Source organism: Panthera pardus, unplaced genomic scaffold (genome assembly GCF_024362965.1).
Source record: "Panthera pardus isolate Hobbes unplaced genomic scaffold, ASM2436296v1 HiC_scaffold_16, whole genome shotgun sequence".
Taxonomy (NCBI): domain Eukaryota; kingdom Metazoa; phylum Chordata; class Mammalia; order Carnivora; family Felidae; genus Panthera; species Panthera pardus.
The window spans coordinates 46,662,317-46,683,971 of NW_026526721.1; the positions used below are offsets into that span (position 1 = coordinate 46,662,317).

Genomic DNA, 21,655 nt, shown 5'->3' on the forward strand with positions numbered 1-21,655 from the left:
CAAGGCAGACAATAAGTAAAAAAATTAAGACATATAAAAAACACAAAAACTAGCAAAATTATCTTTATTGAGAAATACTAGTTATAAAATCCAAGAAAATTTATAGACAAGCAATTGAGACTAAGAGAATATTCAGCAAGTTTGCCAGATATGAGATCCATATATAAAATCAATAGCATCCCTACATATGAATAATCATCAATGAGTAAGACAATGGCAAAACCCTCCACAGTATATAGCAGTAAACCTAGCAAAAATTGTATAGTAAGCTTTCATTAGATAACACTATAAATTTGAATGATGTTTTAAAGTACCAAATAATGGAAAATTATGGTATAATAGAAGACCTAATCTACAAAAGGTATCAGTTCACTCTAACATTCTACGTTTAAAAAAAATTTTTTTTATGTTAATCAATTTTTTGAGAGACAGAGTGTGAGCGGGGTAGGGGCAGAGAGAGAGGGAGTCACAGATTCTGAAGCAGGCTCCAGGCTCTGAGCTGTCAGAACAGAGCCTGATGTGGAGTTTGAACTCAGGGACCGCGAGAGCATGACCTGAGCCAAAGTCGGACACTTAACCGACTGAGCCACCCAAGCGCCCCAAACATTCTACATTTTTTTAGAATTTTTAATCCAATTTCAACAGTAATCCCAGAAAGAATGGGTGTGGGTGTGGGTGGGTGTGTTTTATGGAACTTGCCTAGCTTATCCTAAAATCTATATATAGGAACAAAAATAATCCAAGATTAATAAGTTTAGAAGAAAAATAAGAGGATATCAACATATATTTAATGCTAGAGTTACTAAAATAGTGTAGAGCAGAAACCGAAATAAACTCATAGACAAAGGGTCAGAAAAAAGAGTCTGACACAGATTCATACATGTATTGAAGTATAAGAGAGAAGTGGCATTACAATCACTGAGAGAATAATGGATTTTTCATTAATAGCATTAGAACAACTCGGTATTCAAATAAAGAATCCCAAATATTTGAAAGTTTTAAATATGAAAAGCAAAACTTTAAAACTTCTAAAGAAAATACAGACTATGTTTATGATCTTGAGGTTGGTATTAGATATTAGATAAGGTATTAGTTATTAGATAAGACCTAACATGCATAACTAATTAAGTTAAAAACTGTCACATTTATCTACATGTCAATTAAAACTTTCTGTTTAATAAAATACCACACAGTTAAAGGAAGCTACAGAATGGGAATTTATATATGCACGGAGTGTCACCAATAAAGATTTTGTATTCAGAATGTATAAATGATTACAAATAAGTAAGAGTAACACCCCAATAGGAATAAAGGGCAATATACATGAGCAAGATATTCAAGAAGAGATGTTCAAATAACCAATAAAATAGAAGTAAGATGCTCCACCCCACATATTATTAGGGAAATGAAAGTTAAAACCGTGCCCAAATTAGAACAACACAGCTTTACAAACTCAGCAGACAAAAATTTAAGTCTGACTATAATCTAGGCTTACAAAGGTTAAGGGGTCTCAGAGACTCTCATACACTGATAGCACAGTAGAGCACTTTGGAGGGAAATACAGCAATAGTTCATGAAATTTAATATGCTGAATTAGTTTTCTTTGCTGTCATAGCAAATGACTACAAACCTCACGGTTTAAAACAATGAAAATTTGTTAGCTTACAGTTCTGGAGGTCAGTAGTCTGTCACGGATCTTGCTGGGCTAAAAGCAAGGTGTTCTGTCCACAAGGTACAGCGTTCCTTTCTGAATGCTCTAGGAGAGAAACCATTTTATTTGCCTTTTTCTACCTTCTAGAAGCCATCTATTTCCTGGTTCATAATCCCCTTCCTCCATCTATAAAACTATCAACAGGTGGTTGAATTCCTTTCAGGTGGTATCTCCTGACCCTTTAGTCTGCCTCTGCTAATTTCAAGGACTCATGTGATTAAATTGGGACCTCCTGAGTGATCCAAGATTATCTCCCCTTCTGAAGATCCTTAATCTTAGCTGCATTTGGAAAATCCCTTTTGCCATGTAAGGTGATATATTCCCAGGTTGCAAGGACATCTTTGGGACAGCCACTATTCTACCTATCACATGTACATGTGTTCCTTGAACTTAGCAGTTCTACTTCTGAGGACTAAAGGAACCTTTGCAAATGTGCTCATAGAGATATTCACAAATATGTTCATTGGAACACTGCATATTACATAAGAATTTAAAAATCATGTTTATTAATAGGAGAATGAATAAATAATATTGATGCATCCATACAGTGGAATACTGCATTGGGTTAAGATAAATCTTAAAAGCATAATATTGAACAAAATAAAATATAGAATTATATATGTGTGAGTATGTGTGTGTATAGATAGATATAGAATATAACTACTTGAATTGCCATAGTAAACGCAAGATTTGGTATAATGGTTATTTCTGGGAAGTGAGAGGAGGGGAAGACACATAAGTAAAGCATAATGTTTATATTCATTAAAGCTAAGTAGGTACACATATTTTCCTTAAAATATTCTTTAGACCTTTTCTTTTTATGTTCGTGTGTTTTACAATATGATTGGTAAGCTTTTGGGTTAGGGCACTGAACTGAATGAAGGCATCCCATAGCAGGAGCAAAGGCTAAGATCAGCGTACAGCCGAGTTAAGCCTACATTCATTGATGTAATTTAAAAACTCTAGACCGAATACCAAAAGATGGGCTTTATTCCTGGCTCTATCACCAACTTGCTCTGTGACTTTGAGAAAATTAGTGAACACAACCAGATCTTACTTCCCCCATCTCAAAAGCGAGGACTTTGAATCAAAACAGTTTAGGTCTATTTTGACCATAAGAGAGTCTACCTAATGACTTCTTACGTACAGTATGATTTTTTATCACTAAAATATGGGACATTTGGCAAAGTACATATTTTTGAGATTGGCAATTGTGTCCAATGAAACTGTATACATACACACACACACACACACACACATACCTCTTCCATAATTCCTGACTTTTGCATAAAACCACCCCTGGCCAGTCTTTTTGGTCTTTTGGAGATGGCCCCAGAGCTGGGATGGGGGAGAGCAGCTATTAAAGCAAATATGGGATAAGATTTTGAGGTGGGATTGAATTTGGAGTCCTGTTCTTTGTGGCCCTTGCAGAACCAAGCTCAGTTTCCCATTCATATGATCTCCTTGGAGAACATGTTCAGTGGTGAGCTGTTACAGTACATCTCCAGAACACTTATTTCCCAAAACAAATCTATTAATGCCATAGAATTATGGTAACTGCCAGTCCTAATTTAAGAATAGACAGTGTTAGACTATGGGGTAAATATTTCCTGGCAAAAAATATGGCCATACAAATCCCAGGGTTACTAAGTGATCTCCTTGCCGATGCCAAAATGGTCCTCGGACTGCAAAAAGAATTCCCTTTACAGATGCTCTGCCACATCACAAATGCTTCTTTTGTCTTATGTGCAAAATCAACTTTAAGGACCGCCCAGACTTTATACCTTGATTCATTTCTTTGGACACTACTTGGCATGCCCTAGCAAGCAATGTCTTCTTCAATAAGAACAAACCACTTACTTCAAATGACATAAATTCTTGAGTAGGGCTCTGACCAGGACAACATTGCCCAAGGCGGCAGGCTGTGCTCATTGGCCCTCTTTTTTTGAGCAGCCCTACTTTCATGTCCCAGTTACTCAACTTTGAGCACAGCCAAAAATGATCTCGAGCCAAGTTCTTCTGGACAAAAAACACTCAGAACTCTTGCTTGCTTCAAGCCAGTAGAAGACTCCAGCCGGATATTGGACCCGTCAAGTAGTTTTAATAACTAAAAGAAGAACATATTAGATTCTTGTTCTCATTCTCTGTAGTGCTGAAGCCACATTCTTATAAGCCATTTCTATGTAGACTTTTTATGTTTCGATTTAAATTCTCTTCTGGTTTTATTGCTTCTGTACATACGATGATATTTCAGAATATGGTTTGCAATCATGTATATAATTCCCAAAGACCCATGGAAGTGATGACTTCAGGTATATATCACCATTCTCTGTTTTAGGAGAGAGTATTCCAGGTAGTGTATAATGATCTCCACTCTCTTGTCACTGCATTCTATTTATCTCCCATTCATTTTCCCCTAATCTTTTGGAATTTGACCCCAGACTTGTGGTTTTCTTCTCCAGCCCATTGACTGTTCATGTGAACAAGTTATCCAAACGCCAAATATCTGTAATTGACAACTTTTTCTCCATCAGTTACTTCTAGAACATGCCACCACACAAACTGCTCCAATTCTAAAAATTATAAATTCAAGTTCCTCACTTCTATCACACCCTCTAATTTTTCTAACTTATTTACTGGACATTATTCTATCCTTCTGGGTTCCCCAGTTCGTTGACTCTATTTCTATCTTCTTATCACCTTTCTTTTCTCTCCCTTTGGGTCAGATTACATGATTCAGAATTTCTGTAATTATCCTGATAAAACAATTGACTTTTTTTTTTTTTGCATGTTTTTTTTCCTCAGAAAAATCTAATCTTGTATCAACTCATTCATTTGCTTTGGAAAACAGATCTCACGATATTTTGGAATTGCAAACCTTATCTTTTTCTCTGGTCAGCTTGACTTCTTACTTTCTCTAAAGATTATTTAAAATTTTTCTTCTATACTCAAACTGCAACTTCTGTCTCAACTTCATACCATAGTTATTTATTTTTAATTTTTAGCTGATAGTACCATTTACTTCACAGCAGAGAAAGATCCACTTGAAAAGAATCAACTAAATTTACGAGCATCCAAACCACAAACCTACCTGAATCTGCACGTACCTTCTCTTCCCTCCGTGCTACTAAAGGAGGTGGCCCTCTGGTCTTAAGTGCTTCTTATAATCATCTGGGCTCTGGGCTCCCATGCCCATCGGTTTACTCTGGAGCCTTTCACTTCTTTTACTTTCCTCTGAATCATCAGTCTTCCAGTTTATTTTCTTTTAAAGTTTATTTAAGAGAGAGAGAGAGAGAGAGAGAGAGAGAGAGAGAGAGAGAGAGAGAGAGAGAGAGAAGATACACATGCGGCTATCAGTCATCAGGGCAGAGCCTGATGCAGGGCTTGATCCTACGAACCAGGAGATCATGACCTGAGCGTAACTTCCAACTTCATATAAGGGCTTTCTCATCATCATTACCTGATCTTCCAACCATTTTAACCATTCTTAATTTCAGTAGTTTTGAAAATCTATGTTTATTAGTTATTTGAGTTTCTTTTTTGTAAAGATTGTGCTTATATAGTTTATGAAACTTTCTATGCAATTGTCTTCTCTTCATTGATTTATAGGATCTATTTCTAGATTCCAGATATAAATCGTTTGTCAGCTAAACAATGCACTAAGTGTTCTCTGTAGCTTGCTTTTTGAGTTTGTTTATGAGGTCTTTCATCATATAGGGCTTTTCATTTTACTGTGATCAAATTTAATAGGCTTGTTTTGGTATCTTTTTTAAAAAACTTTGTTTTATGATGTAATAAAGATATATCTCAATATTTTCTTCTAGAATATTCAAAGTGTTATTTTTATATTATGTCTTTCATTCACATAGATTTTTGAAGTATATGGGGACCTTGGGTGGCTCAATCGGTTGAACGTCCAATTCTTGATTTCAGCTCAGGTCATAATCTCACGGTTGCTGGGTTTGAGCCCTGCATCAGGCTCTGCGCTGGTGGTGTGGAGCCTGCTTGGGATTCTCTCTCTCTCTCTCTCTCTCTCTCTGCCCCTCTCTGTACTCTCTCTCTCTCCAAATAAATAAGTAAATAAACTTTTTTAAAAAATAATTTTTAGAGAATAGTGTAAACTAATTTTATTTTTTTCTTATAGTTTATTACCCAAGCAGCATTTATTCAGCTGCCCAATTTCCATCCAGTGATTTGAAACAGGAACTCAATCATCTGTCTCTGACCTTTATTTTTTTGTCCCATTGGCTGATTTTCCATTCATGCATTAATATCACTCTGTTTTTTGTTATTACATTGCAATAGATTTTTTATATATTTTGGTACCTGGTATGGTGAATTCTTCCACCATATCTGTTTTCTCAAAACTCTTGCCCTTTTATTTGAATTTTAGTGATTACCTTAGTCATAAGAAATTTTATTAGTTTTTTTTTTTAGAATTGCACCAATTTAAAAATTTTGGTGAAATGACTGTTTTTTAAATTTTTGATTCCCAGCTATAAACATGGTGTACTGTTTTCATTTACTTCAGTCTTCTTTTGTATATTTCAAGAATATATATTATGCTTTTATCATCAAATTTGTTATATCTTTTTTATTCATATGTTTTATTTTATCCTCATTTACTTTAAACTGTTTTTAGTAATAAATAGGAATGTATCTATTTCTCTAAATTCTCTCAATCGTGCTATAGTTTGGTTGTATATTTGCTTCGTCCACATATATGATAAGATCTCTCAGAACAATGACAATTTTGATATTCCTCTTTTATTCACATATACTTTTGTCTTCCTTGCCTTTGTTCAAATATTCAAAAATATGTTAAGCAGAAACAATGACAAAGAGAATCCTTATTTCTGACTAATGATATTTATTGTAGGGTTTTGTGAATAATATCATCTTTGGGAAATTTCTTTCTGTTCTTAGTTTGCTAAGATTTTTCACTAGAAATGGATTTTGAATTTCATTGAATGCTTCATTTTATATCTGTTGAGATGGTATCATGGTTTTTATCTTTTATTTGATAATGCAGTAAATTATAGTATTAAATTTTTTTGAAGTTAATTAATTCTTGAACTTATGAGATAATCTCTGCATGTTAAAATTATTTTAATACATTGCTTGATTGGATTTGGTTTTGCATATTTGACATTTAAAAAAAATCTATGCACCCACATTTTATACTCCCAGTCCCTCCACATACTTGAGAATATATGGTATTATCAATCCTCCTAGGTTTAACCATTACAGCGGTATAAAATGCTATTCCATTGTGGTTTTAATTAGCATTTCACCGATTAGTAATGATATTGAACAGTTTTCATGCACTTATTGTCCATTCACACATTTTCCTTTCTGAAGTGCCTGTTCAATGTTCTTGTCCATTTCATAGTGTTTGTCTTTTTATTGAAGATTTGAAGGCATCTCTATATATTCTGCATATGAGTCCTTTGTTAGATATATGTAATCCTCCAGAAGTAACAGATTTTTTCATGGAAATGGAAGTTTTCTGCCCTTTGCACATAGATTGGTTTTGCTTCTACCTTTGCCTCCTGGAAAAGATCTTTTTCTGGGCTCTATGGGCAGGAATATTTCCTGCGCCTTCTCTAGTATCTTAAGGTTTTTGTTTCATAGGAAAGAAGAAATCAAAGACATGTATGTATAAGGTTTCGTGCTTGTCTCCCAGTGCAAGTCACGGGACATCCCTTACCTCATGTCTACACCACCAAGGAAGGCTCTCTCTAGATGCTCACCCTTCCCGAAATCTTCTTATAAGCACCTAGTGAAGGTCTATTGAAACACAAAAACAAAAACAAAATCTTGGAAGTGAATATGAACTGCCTGAACTCTGTTTATGTTTGTGATTCCTGGTCATTCTAAATTGATACACTGGGCCACACTTAATTCTGTCAAAATTTGAGCTTATTTCTTCTTACCTGCTTTTATGGTGGCCTACTTTGCCTCCTAGCCTCTTCCAAACATGAAATAGTTTCTCCTTCTGGTTTTGGAGAAATTTGTTTCTATTCAGAAACAGTGCACATGTTACCTCAGCTCTATGATGAGTTTAAGAACATTTATGATTTTGTAGATTGTCTGACTTTTTCTCATTGTTGGGGTGGGAGAAAATTCTCTTGAGGCTTTCTACATCTTAAGCATAAGTAGAATTCCTTCTGATATTGATTGGCATTGCATTAAACCTATATTTCAATCTTGGGAAAATGAACGTCTTAATAATAGTGTGTATTTTAATCCATAAACATGGTATATCTTTACATTTATTTAGGTTGCTGTTTATTTCTCTCTGCAGTATTTTGTAATTTTTAGTATAAAGGTCTCAAATCTCTTCTTATGTTTTTTCCTAAGTAATTTTTGTTTTTACATGCTATATTGGATGCTACTTTTTGAAGAGTGATTTCCAAATTATTCATTGCTGTTATATAAAAATACAAATGATTTTATTATATGATTTCTTATATGATTTTCTTATATGACCACTAACTTGTGAACTTACTACAACCACTTATTCTGATAGTTTTGGCAGGAGAATTGACTGAGATTTTCAATGTGAAACTGATGCTGTTTACAATAAAAATAATTTTACTTCAAATTTTCATTTATAAGGTCTTCCCTCCACCTTTTTTAAATACTTTATTGCACCAGCTAGGATAGCCAGTGCAATACTGAATAGAAATGATGGAAATGAACTTCTTTACATTATTAACAATTACAGGGGAAAAGTGTAGTACATATTTCATTACTAGGTATATTGTTAGCTATAGTTTTTTTTTTTTTTTTTTCATCAATGACTCTTATCAGATTTGGGAAGCTCTATTCTTAATTGTTACAAATTTCTACATGAGTGAGTGTTGATTTTGTCAAGTTCTTTTTCTGCATCTGCTTAGATGATCATCTGATTTTCTTCTTTACTCAGTTAATGAGATTTTTTTTAATGTAAAATCACCCTTTTATTCCTCTCTGCTCATGATGTTTTGGTTCAATTTGTTAATATTTTGTTAAGAATTCTTTTGTCTATGTTCATAAGAAATATTAGTAAATTGTAAATTAGTAAATTAGCATATTTCAAGGAATTTTTCTATTTAATCTGAGTTGTCATGTTTCTTGACATAACCTTTTTTTTATTATTCCTTTCTTAGGTTCTTAATGTTCATAAAATATGTAGTAAGAAACTCTCAGTCTTTCAGTCTTTGTGTTCTCTGTTTTTGATTGGTCTAGTTAGGAGATTTATACATTTTTAAAAATGTTTGATTATTTATTTTTGAGAGAGACAGGCAGAGCATGAGTAGGGGAGGGACAGAGAGAGAAGGATACACAGAATCTAAAGCAGGCTCCAGGCTCTGAGCTGTCAGCACAGAGCCCAACAGAGGGCTTGAACTTATGGACCATGAGATCATGACCTGAGCCGAAGTCGGACACTCATCAGACTGAGCCAACCAGGCACTCCTCAAATTATTTTCTTACTTTTGAAATATCTTTTGAATCATGGGTTACTTACAATTATCTTGCTTAATATTAAAATGTTATCGACTTTCTAGACATTGTTATTCATGTTTAATTTTAAACATTGTGGTCAGAGAACCTATCCTATAGTATTTTGAACCTTATATTTTATTGAAACTTACTTCATGACCCAGCAGATGATCTTGGAGAATTCCTCATGTGCACTTCAAAACGATGTGTATTCTAGAGGTGTTTTATGTAGGTTTTGTAAATGTCCATTAAGTCAATATGGTTGATAGTGTTTTCAGACATATATTTTTAATGATTTTTGTCTACTTATTCTTTCCTATACTTTTAAGAAGAATGTATTCCTGCCTTTAGTTCTGTTGATTTTGCTTCAAGGATTTGGAAGCCATAGTTCATACAGAATTAGGTTTTTATATCTTTTTTGAGGAATTGACTATTTTACCATTCTAAAATATCCCTTTTTATCTCTACCCTTTTCTTGAAATCTATTTTCTCTAATAATATACTATATAATATACCTTCCTAATATTTTAATGCTTACTTTTGAATAATATCTTTTTTACTCTCACATATTCCACTTGTCCATATCTTTATATTTTAAGTGTGTTCCTATAAATAGCATGCAGTTGATTGCTGCTTTTATGTCCATTCCGACAATCTCTATCGTTCTATCCATTTTTCTTTGCTACTCCATTGCTCATTTTCTGTATTCTTTTGTGAAGAACAAGTATTATTTAGTATATTTATGTATTCCTTTTTATGTACCCAGATTTTTTTTAGCTGTACCCCTCTGCTTGTTTACCATATGTAATGGTTACTTCACACTGTACTGTCTAATATAGTATCCACATGCGACTATTAAATTTAAATATGTTAAAACTAAATAAAACGAAAATGTAGTCATACAGACACACTAGTAACATTTTATATGGTCAGCTGTTACTTGTAGATGAGAGGCACTAACTTGGATAGTGTAGGTATAGGACAATGCCATCACTATAGAAAGTTCTACCTAGAGATGACAATAGGCATCTTTAATTTACCACAATTTACATTCAAATCATACTGTAGTCATTTAAATAGTGTAAAAATTTTTCAAATGATGTATGTTCATTTTATGCTCCTGCTATAAATTTTATATATAGATATAGATATAGGTAGATACATATTATTGGTTCCAGAATATATTATACATTGTTGTTATTTTCCCATATCTTATATATACAAATAAATTGGCTACCCAAATGTATCTACTCCTTAATTCCCAGAATCTGTTAATATGTTATATTACATGGCAAAAGGGACTTTGCAAATGTATAAGATTATGGACCTTTTAATAAAGGGATTATCCTGAATTTTTATGTGGGTCCAATTTAATCATAAGAGTCCTTAAAAGTAGAAACTTTTCTCAGTTGGAACCAAAAGAGAGGTAGAACAGAAGAGGCAAAAGAGAGAGGTGGCATAAGGATTAGTCATAAATTCCAAGTGTGAGAAGGATGGTTTGGCGCACCGTTGCTGGTTCTAAGATGGGGGGGGTCCCACCTGCGGGGACCAGGGAAACTCTAAGAGCCAAGGATGGCCCTTGGTTGACAGCTAGCAGACCAATATAACCTCAGTAATACAACCAGAAGGAAATGGACTCTGAGAATTATTCTCAGAACCCCTAAGAGACCAGTTGTCTGATACCTTGTGAAACCCGGAGCAGAGAAACCAGCTGAGTAAACAGGGCCATGAGAAAATAAATGTAGGGGTGCCTGCGTGGCTTGGTCGGTTAAGCGTCCAACTTTGGCTCAGGTCATGATCTCATGGTCTGTGAGTTCGAGCCCCACGTCGGGCTCTGTGCTGACAGCTCAGAGCCTGGAGCCTGTTTCGGATTCTGTGTCTCCCTCTCTCTCTGCCCCTCCTCTGTTCATCCTGTGTCTCTCTCTGTCTCAAAAATAAACTTTAAATAAAATTTAAAAAAGATAATAAATGTATACAACCATTAAGCCATTAAGTTCACAGTAATTTGTTATGGCAATGATAGAGAACATATATACATATATATAATTTATACACATACATATGTATATGTATATGTGTGTGTGGGTGTCTATATTCTTTTATATTTACTCTCACAGGTCTGGGCTCCCTTAGAGTGTCACATTCTTTAGCTAAGTAATCTATCTTATTCTATAGTGCAGGTTTGCTTGAGAAAAATTTCTCAGCTTTTATCTTTTGTCTATCTGAAAGTTTCTTTAACTTGCCTTCATTTTTGAAGCATATATTCATTGAAGATAGAATTCTATTTTGACTTTTTTTTTTTGTTTTTACTTAGTACTTTCAGTACACATATTTTGTCAGCAATAAACCAACAATCTTCTTGTTTCCCTGTGTATATGTGAATTGTCAGAGCTTTTTTTCTAACTGCTTTTATGAATTTCAGTTAATCCTTGGTGTTCAGCATTTTGACTATGACTTCTTTAAGTATGGTTTACTTTGTATTTATTCTGTGTGATGATCTGAGCTTCAAGGAGATATGAGTTAACATATTGTGTCAACTTAGGAAAATTATAGCTATGATCATGTCTTCAAATATTTCTTCAGTACCATATACTTTCTCTCCTCCTTCTGGGACTCTCTTTACACCTATGTTAAACTTCTTAATTTTATCCCCACAGATCTTAAATGCTCTTTCTGTTTTTCTCTTTTTTTCTCTTTGCGTTTTGGTTTGATTAAATTCCAATTTTCTATTTTCAAGTTCACTTATTACTTCCACTGATTTGTACAATCTGTTACTAAGCCTATCAAACAAATCTTTACTTCTGTTTTCTCCTAGCATTTTAATTTTGTTGTATCTTCTGTCTTGAGCTTGTTCTGTTAAAGCTTTTGTTAGAGAGAGGCAACTCTGTCTTTAAATATTTTAAATGTGAGATTAAAATTTTTGTTTCAGCAGGGCTTAGAATCTGAACTCTGGAAGAATCTAAAGATCCTTTTCATTAGTCCAGCCATCAGCTTCCCAAAGCATGAAGGATAGCCTTAGAGTTCAGCTGCCACCTCTTTGAGTTTTCCTCTCCAGTCTTTTCCTGGAAAAGTCACTCTGCCCTGTCACCTCACCTAAGCCCTCAAAGCCTACTGCAGTGTATTGGCTGCAAGGTGCAGAAGGAGAGGGAGAAGGAGCGAGAGAAGGAGGAAGGATGGATCGAGGCTGGGAGGAATGAGGAGAGAGAGAGTTAGTTCATTAGTTCTCTGGCTCTCCTTCCTGGCCCCAATCTTTGGTGCAGTTGGTGAAGAAAAGGATTGGTGTGTGGGTACAGGCTCTTAGCATCTAATACATCATTCCAGACCACAGGTGGCTATTAGAAATTTGATAGTAGACTGGAATCTCCTTATAATGGATTCCTTCTCTTCTCACTGGTCTTCCATGGATGAAAATAGCTGCAAGTTTCTTCATTTAGATTTATTTTTATTCTAAACTCTCTGATGGTTTTTAAAACTATGATTCTATAGCTTAATCAGTTTGCTTCATTTCTCTGAGTAATGTTTTGTTTCTAAATAAATATGGCAGAGAAACCATGTATGGTCTATGACCTCATCCGCCGATTTCAAGGATATAGTATCCTCTAAGAATAGGCTTTCTTTGGTTTCTCTGTTCTTCAATGCTCTCCCACTCTAGGGGAGAGCAGAGACCATAACTGGAGCTAATCTTGACTTCAATCCCAGTTTTGATTTTTGTCCTGACCCTGGCTTCAGCTTTAAAATGAAATTTTAATGATCTCCCTTTCACTAAACAAATGGCCCCTTGGAACTTAATCAGAGATTCATTTGGTTTATCTGTTCATCTAGAGCAAATGGACACTGGAAAGTTATCAGTCTTTTATATGTCAGTATGAATTAGAACTGTATCCTTTCCACCCAACACCTAATTCAGTTGAGCTACAGTAATAAACAAAACAAAAACAAAACATCTGTTGCAGAGAAAGATCAGACCTAAGTTATTGGATCAAACAAAGTTCCTTGGTTTTGAGGTGCTAGTAAGAAAAGATGCAGTCAGTAGGAAATGGTGCAGAAAGAATGATAAAGTACTGCCAAAGATGAATTTGATCAGCTTAACAATTCTGGCTACATCAATCCCTGTTGAATAATTTTTCAACCTGCCATTGATAATAAAAGAAGCAAATCCTTTTTTTTCCCCTTGAAATTAGTTCTTTGTTCTGTGAGGAAGATATACATTCAGAAGAGGATGAGCAGAAGGCACCTGCTATTAAGTAATGGAGAGAATTTGAAATAAGGTCAGAAAGTCTCCCGTATTTTTCACATATAAAGGGGACTAGATTCTTCATTTTTTAGGAGGAAAGTTGAATCTAATATTGGAAATCTGTATATAAAATCAAAATAGTCGATTCATCAGACATATATTCTGCGCCAGGTATAGCTCTGTGGGACCTAAATAGAGAAAACTGTTAAGAGAAGAACACAATGTTTTTTGGTATTCATTTTTAAAGGTCATATGAAACATAGCTACAAATAAATGGCTAATCCCAACATGACTTGGGATGCACCAACTTTGGAAAAATCACACTTTATACTGTGCAAACTCAAGCAAAATCATGTTATATGCCTTATATCAAACTCAAGCAAAATCATGTTATATGCCTTACATGCCAAATATTTATAAGTGCAGGGACCTTGAATTTATGCTGAGTTTGAGTTAATGAAAACAAACAAACAAACAAACAATTTCTTCCCCTAGTTTATTTTTTCCTTCTCCTAATAATGCCCAAAAGGTCAGGTAAGTTTTCTAATACCAGCCAATTTCACATATGCCTGAGATATATTTGATACATATAATATTTTAGCAGTTATAATGCATATTGCAATCAAAGATACATAGACTTGAAGAACAGAAATCATTCTGAATTCATTTTTAATTCCATTCTTATTCTCCCCAGGTCAAGATCTTCACCTACTTTTTAGAAACATTTGTGTTAAAAAAATTTTTCCCCAAGACTTTTGGTTTTGGCTCCTACATGAATAAAGCTTGGAAGATTTAACTACTGTTCTTACAACATAAGAAAGATAAACAAACAATCAGTGGCTTTTCTCAAACCCATCAGAGAACCATGCCACAAGGCAAACTTCTATCCCAAAATCCAGAAATCCAGGTGAACACAGAGAGTCCTAGCCAAGACCTGCTTACCTGAAGGAGAAGCCACAGCAGTCGCAAACAAGTAGAACACATAGGTGGTGATTTTGATAAATTGCTAGAGGCTGAACGTGGACACCAAGAGTGAGTAAGTCAAGGTTTGGGTGAGGGTGGAGGCACAATTTGGGAGGTTTTACCTTGAAGAACTCTACTAGGTTCTCTTGACAAAGAACCAAGAAAAATATCCCCATGGCTTTGGCAAAAGCAGGGGAAGAGTGATCATCATGAAATAGATCCAGAGGGCTTTGATAACAAAGACCTATTTGCAAGGAAAAGGACCTTACCAGAAGTTTTTCACATCTGAGGGAACAGCACTGTTCCTACTCCAACCCCTTCTAGCCTCCCTGTCTCACCTAAGGGAGAAAGTTAAGAAACACCTATGAAGTTCACAGTCACCACATTGAAGGATAAAGACCCACTAAGAAGACTGAGAGTTAATCAGAATTAAAGAATACTTCCACTCCCACCCATTACTATCACACCAACAGGGCTCAGTACAATAATTGGATTACAGATAAGAGAGCTGCAAGACACAGTCTAAGGAAGAGTACTTAAGGAAGCTGAATGTCAACAGAGATTGGAGGCAGGGGAGGGGTGAGGGGAAGACACCAGAGGAATTTGAAGCCACTGGCACAAACATTAACCATAGTTTGAAGCCATAGCAAACATTACATAAGGCCTAACTCACAGGCAGATCAACATAAAAGTTCATGCTAAAGGCTTCTTTGCCTCAGTTCCCATAATGTCAAATTTTCAACAGCAACAACAAGTTACAATATATGCTAAAAGGGCAGAAAGACCACAGTCTCAAGAGACAAAGCAATCATCAGAACAAGATTTATGTATGACACAGTTGTTGGAATTGTCAGACATAAAGTTTAAACTATGATTAATATGTCAGAGTCTCTAATAGAAAAACTAGATAATTATGGGGTGCCAGGGTGGCTTAGTCAGTTAAGCATCCAACTTTGGCTCAGGTCATGATCTCACACCTGGTGAGTTTGAGCCCAGTGTTGGGCTTTGCGCTGACAGCTCAGAGTCTGGAGCCTGCTTTGGACTCTCTCTCTCTCTCTCTCTCTCTCTCTCTGTCCCTCTCCTGCTTGCACTCTGTCTCTCCCTCTCAAAAATAAACTTTAAAAAAAATTAAAAAAATTAAAAACTAGGTAATGACTAGCAACAGATGGGCCATGTAAGCAGAAAAGTAGAAAATCTAAGAAAGAATTGAAAGAATCCAAAACACTTAATGAAGTAAAGAATGACTTTGGGCTCATCAGTGGACTAAACACAGTCTAGGAAATAATCAGTGAACTCGAACATAGGTCAATAGAAATTTCCCAAACTTAAATGCAAAAAGAAACATAATGACAAAAATAGGGCAGAATATCCAAGAACTGGGATAATATCAAAAAGTATAACATATACATAAATGGTTTACTAGAAGACAGCGATAATGGAGTAGAAAAGTTATTTGAAGTACTAATGGTCAAGACCTTTTCAAAATAATACAGACCCTAAACCATAGACCAAAGAAGCTCAGAGAACACAAGCACAAGTACTGACAAAAATGAAAATAAAAACAAACCCCCAATCAGAAACAAAAAACAAAACAATAAAACAACTACACTTTGTTATGTCATATTCAAGCTGCAGAAAAGGAAAGACAAAGAGAAAATCTTTTATTTTTTTAAAGTTTTTAAAGCTTATTTATTTATTTGGGGGGGGGGGGAGATGAGCAGAGGAGGGGCAGAGAGAGAGGGAGACAGAGAATCCCAAGCAGGCTCTGTGTCATCAGCACAGAGCCTGATGGGGGGCTTGGTCTCACAAACCGTAAGTAAGCCAAAATCAAGAGTCAGATGCTCAACTGACTGAGACACCCAGGAGGCCCAAAGAGAAAATCTTTTAAAAAGTTAAAGGAAAATAATACTTTTACTAATAAAGGGGAAAAAACAACAGAGAAAAGAATTACAGTGAACTTCTCATCAAAAATTCTGCCAGCAACAAAAAAAACAAGTGTTGGTAAGGATGTGGAGAAAGGGGTACCCTCTTACACTGTTGGTGGAAATGCAAACTAATGAAGTCATCCTGGAAACTGGTATGGAGGCTCCCCAAAAAGTTAAAAATAGAACTACCCCGGAATCCAGCAATTGCATGGTAGATATTTATCCAAAGAATAAAAAATACTAATTTAAAGGGATACATGTACCCCAATATTTATAGCAGCATTCTCAACAACAGCCAAATTATGGAAAGAGCCCAACATACATTGATTGATGAATGGATAAAGAAGATATGGTATATATATACATATATATACATATATATATATGTATATATATATATATATATGTATATATGTGTGTGTGTGTGTGTATATACATATATATGTGTGTGTGTGTGTGTGTGTGTGTGTGTGTGTGTGTGTATATAATGGAATATTAGCCATCAAAAAGAATGAAACTTTGCCGTTTGCAATGATATGGATGGATCTAGACAGTATTATGCTAAGTGAAATAAGTCTGTCAGAAAAAGACAAATACCATATGATTTCATTCTTATGTGGAATTTAAGAAACACAACAAATGATCACAGGGGAAAAAAAGAGAGGTAAACCAAGAAACAGACTCTTAATTATAGAGCAGAAACTGATGTTTATCAGAGGGGAGGTGAGTGGGAAATGAGTTAAATAGATGATGGGGATTAAGGAGTGCACTTGTGATGAGCACCAGGTGTTGTATGGAATTGTTGAATCACTAAATTGTACTATTGTCTAAAACTAATACTATACTGTATGTTAACTAACTTGAATTTAAATAAAAACAAGAGAGAAGAATAAAATATTTAAAGCGCTTAAGGGGGAAAAAAAAGACCAACCTAGAATCCCATAGGCAGTGAAATTATCTTTCAAAAATAAAGGAGAAATAAAGACTTTCTCAGATAAACAAAAACGGAAGGAATTCACCACCATGATACTTACCTTGTGAGAATTGTTCAAAGAAGTTCTTCAGGGAGAAGAAAATGATAACAGGTCAGAAATTCAGATCTATATAAAGAAAGGAAGAGCATTAGAGAAACAATTAAAGATAAAACCTTCCACTTTTTTTATTCTTAATAGATCTGAAAGATAACTATTGAAAGTAATAATTGTAATAATGCACTGGCAGGTTATAGCACATGGATAAGTAAAGTGAATGACAGAAATGTAATAAGGGATGGGAGGAAAGAATTGGTCAGACTTTGTCATAAGGCACTTGAATCACAAGTGAAGCAGTAAAGTATTACAGTGTGGTATGAAGGTGGACTTAGACTAATTAAAATGTATATTGCAAACTCTAGCGAAACCATTAACAACATTTTAAAAGTAAGTATAATTGGTATGCCCAGAAAGGTGATAAAATGGAATGATATAAAAAGTTCAGTTAAGATGAGAGAAGGCAAAAAAGGGAGAAAACGCTCCCATAGAGATTTCTAGTTATATATGATGGCTGGAAGAAAGTAGTAGGTAACTCTTATATTCTTTTCAGTAAAAAAATGATTGTCAGATATAAGAAGAAATGTTAGGTAACATGGAACTCCAAGTTTGCAATCCTTCTCACATAATTTTTTCCCATATTTCGCTAACTTATTTGTATATTTCTGTTCTTTAGATTGTGAGCATTCAGAGTGCAAGACCTTGTACTCCATTGTGTACTCCCTTTGGGATCAGTTAAGTCTTTTTTGAACTAGTTGAATGAAATGGAATTATCCAGGATATTCACAAGTTACTCTCTTACTCAATTCGAAGGTAGACCCAGTACCTGGAATATGTGGATGATTGCTGTATGGAGGCAGATAGAGATCAAGGTAAAAGAACAAACAAATGTTGGGGTACCTGGGTGGTTCAGTCGCTCAAGTGTCCGACTTCAGCTCAGGTTACAATCTCGGGGTTTGTGAGTTCGAGGCTCACATCAGGCTCTGTGCTGACACCTCAGAGCCTGGAGTCTGTTTCAGATTCTGTGTCTCCTTCTCTCTTTGCCCCTCCCCTGCTGGCGATCTGTCTCTCTCAAAAATAAATAAACATAAAAAAAAAAAAAAGCCTAGTAATTACAACTCCTCAAAATTTAGATCTTTTAGGTATTTGGTTTGAAGACATTTCTCAATAAAAGGATCACCTAAGTATGCCACTGGCACCTCCTTTTATGGTTGGAAAGTTTTTTTAAGGATTTCAGTCACCAAATGTATTTTCTTCAATAGGTTACAAAGAACCTATTAATCATTGAAAATGTATTTTATTTTATTTTATTTTATTTATTTATTTTTTAACGTTTATTTATTTTTGAGACAGAGAGAGACAGAGCATGAATGGGGGAGGGTCAGAGAGAGGGAGACACAGAATTGAAACAGGCTCCGGGCTCTGAGCTTGTCAGCACAGGGGCCCGATGCGGGGCTCGAACTCACGGACCGCGAGATCGTGACCTGAGCCGAAGTCGGCGCTCAACCGACTGAGCCACCCAGGCGCCCCTCAAAATGTATTTTAAACAGCAGATATTTTCCATTTATTTTCACTTACATACTTTCATCTACATTACATCAATGAAAATGTTTTCTCCATAGTGAAGTCTTCTATTCTTTGTCAAACATAAGGTTGTTGTAAAAACACTAACAATAAATATTTCAGAAGATTTGGGTTATTTATACTTTGGTTATTTATACTTTAAAATAGAATCAATGAAATTCACTAAAAAAAATATTTAGTGAGCATTTGCCACTGACAAGCCCCACCGTGGAATATAAAGATGAACTAGACATGAGGTCAAAAGAGGAGTTTTATACACTATTCCTATGGAATGATTGATTTATTTTAAACGTTTATGTATTTATTTTAGAGAAGAGAGAGAGAGCACAGCACGGGAGGGACACAGAGAGAGGGAGACACAGAATCTGAAGCAGGCTACAGGCTCCAGACTCTGAGCTGTCAGTACAGAGCCTGATGCAGGGCTTGAACCCACAAACCATGAGATCCTGACCTGAGCCGAAGGTGGACACCCAATGAACTGAGCCCCCCAGGTGCCCCTGGAATGATTTAATTTTAAATAAAATAATTGCTAATAAAATCAGAAGTTATTTTTAGTTATTCTTTTCATGAGTTTTCAGTAAAGATCAATTAGTCAATCAACAAATTTTTGTGGATTTTAAACTTTGTGTCCAACTTTAAGTATTCAAGATCTAACAAGACTGCCTGTTACTATTCTACCTTCCAGTGCATGACAGACCTTATTAAATTATCTTGGTACATTTTCAAACTGGGCTTGGATGTCCCCTTAGAATCTTTTTAAACAGCTTAAGATATTTCTCCCATTTGATTAGACTTGCCATACAAGATGAAATCCATTGTCATTCCTGGTTTAGATTAAAGAAATGCAGCAATCATGTTGTCAAAAATAAGAACATTGATTGGTAAGGTCTGGGTAAATGTGGGATCATATCCTAATTCATTTCAAGACATTTGAGGAACTATCTGGAAAAATAGAGTGTAATACAAACTAAAAACAAAATGTTTAGGGATGAGTTGTACAAGGGAAAGAAATCAAGACCGGCAAGAATGCCATAAGAAACAAACTGTACTGAATCTCATTATTCTAAGAACATTGTGATTATTGGTCTTTCCAAAAATTAAAACAAGACTGGAAAATGGTGTGCTTTGGTATGAGTAAAACCATATTTCTTCCAATGAGAAGTAAAATTTATAATTTTAATATATTATTTCTGTTACCAGAAAGTATTATATTCTGTTATTGGAAATTATATTATTTCTGTTATAATAGATTTCAAAAGATACTTCCCTGCTCTCATGTATAAAATTAGACTTTAATGACTTGTCGTTACCTGTGCATGTGTGAATTTAGTAACATGTCAAATATAATTCTTCAGTAAACTGAGTCTTTGTATTGGCAGTAGTATCCTGCAAAGTTAAATCTTCAACCAAATTTAGATTCTTAAGTATATCTTAGGAAACATTAAAGCGTGATCTAGGATATGATTTAATTATAATATGTAGCATATAATGGAGCATGCTTATAAACTTTTGAGTGTTTCCACTGAAGACAAATAGAAAAGTTGGATAAAATTTTAAATAACTGTTTTATAGTATCAAGAGGATTGCTGAAGCTATGAAGTTAAGTGTATCTAAGATTCCAGAGAGAACAGAATCATGGAAAGATAAACTGACAGTCTCTAACAGCTTTTTTTTTCCATGGGGCCCATATCAATCTGGGTATGAGCAAGAGATTGAAAAATCTAAATTTTGTCCTGGCAGAAAGGCACTGCTAGAGAACAGAAACTTGCAGAGTCTTTATGGTCTCACACTAGAGTGACAATGTTAAATGCTTAAAGAATATTTTGTACTCAGTTTTCCCCTCATGACATTTGCTGATTTCTGAAGCTTCATGGGGTAAGAGGCAAAGGAGCTAAAATAAAACCACATGTGCAATGCAGAGCAGAAATTTTGGCAAACTCATGGTTCCAAAAAGACAGTGGTTTGCATTAAGAACCCATGGTGGAAGGGGGTCTGGAGAGAATAGTCTCAGTTGAACAGACTCTTAGTTGAAAATACTGCAAAGTGTTACCCAGTTAACAGGGCATTCTTAATTGCACTATGTGCAATTAACAAAGGCAGATTTAGTTTTACCAAAATTGTATCCAATATCTACTAAATTCGATCCCTGTTGGAGTAATTACTCCCCACTGTATTTGCCTACCAGAGGAAATGGTCAATTTTGTCTGAAAGAAAACAACATCATCTGAAGCTTCTATGATTTGATATATAGGATGTTTGGAATTAAACAAAAAAAATGCTGGTAGATAAAGACACAGGGCCTTATGACCAAAACCAAGAGAATAAATAGAGTACAGAAATAGACACAGGTGATCCAGATATCAGAGTTCAGTGACATGAACTTCCAAACACCTATGATTAATATGCTCAAGAATAGAAAACAAAAGAAGGAGAAATGGATGAAGATATGGAAATTTTCACCAGAGAAGTAGAATGTATAAAAAGAAAAAAAATAAATTATAGAAATAAACAATTTACAATATTTAAAGTTAACAATTAAATAGATTAGATTAACAAAGCAAAAAGCATGATTACTAAACTGAAAATAGGTCAATAAAAATATACAGATTGAAGTACAGAGAGGAAGAATGAATAAATGCAGGAGAAAAAACAAAACACATATGTGAACATAATGAAAATGTATAACATAATTTATAATTGAAGTCTAGAAGGAGAGAATGGG

The 21,655-nt window shown here is 34.8% G+C and overlaps 1 long non-coding RNA gene across 1 annotated transcript in view; it reads right to left on the bottom strand.

The window, feature by feature from the left end:
• Positions 1-1,016: 1,016 nt before the first annotated feature.
• Positions 1,017-21,655, bottom strand: part of LOC109266305 (uncharacterized) — a 317,972-nt gene continuing 297,333 nt past the window's right edge. The window contains exons 4-5 of the long non-coding RNA XR_002079658.2: positions 17,356-17,421; positions 1,017-1,756 (exon numbers count right to left, since the gene is read on the bottom strand). This is a non-coding gene — a long non-coding RNA (uncharacterized LOC109266305). The remainder of the gene's footprint in view (positions 1,757-17,355; positions 17,422-21,655) is intronic.